The sequence below is a fragment of the Mandrillus leucophaeus genome, unplaced genomic scaffold, assembly GCF_000951045.1.
Source record: "Mandrillus leucophaeus isolate KB7577 unplaced genomic scaffold, Mleu.le_1.0 Scaffold293, whole genome shotgun sequence".
NCBI lineage: Eukaryota > Metazoa > Chordata > Mammalia > Primates > Cercopithecidae > Mandrillus > Mandrillus leucophaeus.
This window is the reverse complement of record NW_012103065.1, coordinates 1,888,784-1,892,945: the sequence shown is the minus strand read 5'-3', so window position 1 is coordinate 1,892,945 and position 4,162 is coordinate 1,888,784. Positions and strand designations below refer to the sequence as shown.

The 4,162-nt window shown below is 38.6% G+C and overlaps 1 protein-coding gene across 1 annotated transcript in view; it reads left to right on the top strand.

Moving 5' to 3' along the window:
• The first annotated feature begins 995 nt into the window (after positions 1–995).
• The window catches only part of SEMA3C (sema domain, immunoglobulin domain (Ig), short basic domain, secreted, (semaphorin) 3C), a 183,989-nt gene continuing 180,822 nt past the window's right edge, over positions 996–4,162 (top strand). Inside the window, exon 1 of the mRNA XM_011986104.1 lies at positions 996–1,110. The gene's annotated coding sequence lies outside the window, so the exon portion shown is untranslated. The remainder of the gene's footprint in view (positions 1,111–4,162) is intronic.

Here is a 4,162-nt window from a genome sequence, read left to right as displayed (position 1 = left end):
TGCATCTGACAATAAGAGGCACTTATACAGGCCTCTCATGGCTCTCCTGTGAGAACAGATATGGGAAGTGGTTTTGTACTTCCAGGTGTAGAGACAGAGAGCTTGGGATCCAATATGATTCATAAAAGCTGTTGGCTTTCCTCAAGACATGACTGTGGATGTATGTGCATATATTCAACTAGCCAACATTATTTATTAAGTAATTGTGGGATTCTCTGCAACCGCAGTTGTATATAGTTAATCTCAAATACATATACTCTGTCTTCACTGAGGCTTCACATGAAATACTCCAAGAAGGACAAAACAAATAGAAAATTTACATTTTGTCCTAGTGATGAAAATGTAAACGATCGTAACTCTTTTACAACCTTTGTCATGCACACGTGACATTTTTGTACTAAAGAAGTAAATTCACTAAGGGATTCTTACTACTGAAATGCTTTACTATTCTACCTTATAAGTGCAATATTATAATATATAAACATTAGAGACGCTATGCTCTTATTTTGGTTGAGTTGGGAAATATTGCGCTTTATATATTTGATATGTTTAAAGAAATATTGAGGACTTAAACTTTGAACTTTGAAATAGCTTATACACTCACCTCGTTTAAAATTATAAATGTAAAACAGAGTGAACCGTGAAACCTTTCTAGCCAATTTTCCTCTCCAGAGAAAACCACTGTTGCCTGTTTATTTTGTTTAATGTCAAGAACCCTACAATTTGAGAAGCATAGAGTAGTACATATCAACAGAGAAAAAACAGTCAGCAATATAGATTAGCAATGGATTAAGAATGAAAATAGAGATACACTCATCCTATTGAAAAATTAGAAATGATTTGATAGAGGAAATATTAAAGCCTAGTTGCTGTGCAGGTAGCAGCTTCACACACAGATTTCTAGACCAGACCTGTTTGACCGGCTTGGTCTCAGAGCTGCTAATGTAACCCAAGGAGACATAAGGCTAATGTAAATAAAGTAAGTTACCATTGGAAGTTCAGACTTTCCAAAGATATAGTTCAGGAAACTTAAAAAGATGGCATATGTAAGTTGAGTAAAGTAGAAAGACAGGGAAGTAGAAAAGAGGAGAAAAAAGTTCAGCAAAAAAGGTAAGAGAAAGCTATTGAAACTTATTGAAAAACATGAGACATTAAGGCAATCATGCTTGAGTTTCTCTTCCTATTCTAATATTTACTATCCATTTGACTTTGGGCAAACTTTCAGCGTTCTCTCATGGAAAATTGTAACTTCATTAAAGAATGCTATGCAGATAATAAGCAAAGTACCTGGCAAATACACGATCTATTTTCTATTACAAATATCAGTTATGACTAAATAATAAGACAATTTTTAACCTCTGAAGGATTCATATTCTCTGGTTAGGGCAGAGTTTATTTACATGACTCATCTGTATCATAGGCAAAAATCTGTTTTCTTTAAATTTGAAATAAGATAATGTATAGCTACAGAAACTCCTGAAGAAAAGTATGTAACTCAAAATCGGTGCTAGAGTTTTAAGTTAAATAGCATTCCTCAGGACCATCAAAAACATAAAATATTAAAAATATGCCCACTACAGCTTGGCCGGCAGAGACACTTCAGTGTGTAAGATACTGCACCATTTCTAAAACATCTTAATAAAAGTGATCCTAAGTATTTTAGTTTGGCTGTTTGTCTAAAACATTTTGCTGGGTGCAAACATTGTAATTAGTGCTCTCTAAATTTAGTTGCGCCATTACTCCTGTAGATCCATTTAGTGTTCCCCTTACCAAAAACACCGTTCTCAATTAGCTGTTGTTTTCCACTTGTAAGGACAGTCAAAGCTGACGTCTTAAAAAAGTGGCAGTGCCCAGCAATGTTTCTTAGGCACGACTTTTTTTGTCAAGGTGTTTTAAGCAGTGTGGGGAAATGTGGGCAGAGATTAATCTTAGGGGCTTCTAGTACCACTGTTAAAATTCCATTCTGTGGCCTAAGTCTCTGGCCAGCATGAGCACTGTGTCCTTGTGCTTGAATCTATCTTGGCTAAAGCCTATCAGTATTTTTATGATTCATTTTGAGGTGTGGCCAACTGTAAACGTCTCAGAGCTAAGCAAATACCATTAAATCCCAGGAGCACATTGAAAAGAGGTTTATTTGGGCAACATTGAGGGAATTTCGGCACAAATTTCATGGACTGTGATTTAAATCTAAGCTATTTGTCAAGGCCTCCAAACCCCTGAATGTGTAACAGATTGAGCTAATTCATTAGTGTTTGTAAATTGAGTTTGGAATTAAGCTCCTTTGTAAACACACCGTATGTGATGTATTTCATCTTGCAACTCTTTATCATGGTGTTCTCAAACTTAAAATGTATAAACAAATTCCATCTTACGTGAATGTGTTGATCAGTTTCTAGCAGCTCATTTCTAAATTAATAATTACATAATGTAATCCCCACGCTCATCTAATGATTTATTCTTCTCCCTGCTTAATATATAAATGCCGAATGAGATATCAGTAGGAGGATAATAGTGCAGAGCATATAACCTGGATCTTACTGAGTTTCAGAAGTATTTCAGAGAAGCACTCATAGTGCTTATTCACATTGACATTTGGATTTTAATACTGGAAGTTTTTGGGGGGTTAAATTCCTTATTACAAATTTATGTCAAGGATCTTCTCACACATCATCACAAAAAAATAATTTTAACTGTTACTATACTAAGTTTTTGAAATTTGGAGATAATATTGGCCCCGGAATAGTATTTTTGAACTCTTAAATTTGCATTATTTGACTTGATCCCTTCGTTTCTTAACTATGCAGCATGAGTCTGAGACACGTTTATGTTTACTGAACACAAGAGGTGGGCCCTAGACACATAAAAGACGCGTCTCGCTCACGTCTTCCTCCTACCTGAGATTTCATTCGACTTTCCCACCAAGCAATGATTTTGCACCCCCAGAGGTGTTTTCTATGATACAGTTTATAAGAATTTCATGATTCTGTTTCATTATGTGAAGAAAATTGTCAGGTATAAGGTGGAGAAATTACACTCCACGTTCCTTCTGTAGAGTGACATCTGCTGGGCTGTGGGTCACAGTGATTTTAAGCAAGTGCCTGCTTGTTTTATGGGGATCAAAGCTCATTTCTTCCGATGTTTAAACATCTAGTTTATTGTGGTCCGAAGAAGTAATTTTCACTTAAACATCAAAGTCTGTTCCAGAGTTTAACGAGTGTACCTGAAACTAATGCTGGAAATATACCTCTGATATATTTCTGTAGATGTGTGGTTATGGCAATCTGTTGGCATAACACAGAACAGCCTCTCAACATAGAATTGTGAAATAATTTCATCGTGTAATTAGGTTTGGGAGTATGGTGGGGGGAAACGTACTGGGTATGAGTCAATGTGGAGGGGTCAGCAGAATTACTGCCTTCAGGGCATTAAGGAAACTCAATAGGAAACAATACACATTAAAAGGATACACTTGCGCAACAAGATGGTCGTTTATCTTGACCTGTTTCAGAAAATACTCGGCAGAGGCCAGGCACGGTGGCTCACGCCTGTAATCCTAGCACTCTGGGAGGCCCAGGCGGGCGGATCACTAGGTCAAGAGATCCAGACCATCCTGGTCAACATGGTGAAACCCCGTCTCTACTAAAAACACAAAAATTAGCTGGGCGTGGTGGTGGGAGCCTGTAGTCCCAGCTTTTCGGGAGGCTGAGGCAGGAGAATCGATTGAACCCGGGGAGGCGGAGGTTACAGTGAGCCGTGATCACGCCACTGCACTCCAGCCTGGTGACAGAGCGAGACTCCGTCTCTAAAACAACAACAACAACAAAAAAAAAAACAACAAAAACACGCAGCAGAATAAGGACAAAACTCACGTCCTTTTAAAAACGCATCTCTTTGCCTTAAAAGGCTGCAGTGATCCTTCCTTGGCAAAAAAATAAAAAAATAAAAAAACCACAACTGCTTTGCACTTTGATATTTACGGCCAGGCAAAGCCTGTGTGAGTCTTCCAAGAGCCGCCGGCAACAAAAAGCGTAGAGCGCACCCTGTAAGTTGCTCACTCCGCCGCGGACTGCGAAAGGAGCAGAGTTTCGGGGCTAGGGCACAGCCTGCGGCCGCGCATTCTTGCGTCTGGCTAGCCGCGGGCTCTAAGGGTCTGCCCCGCCCG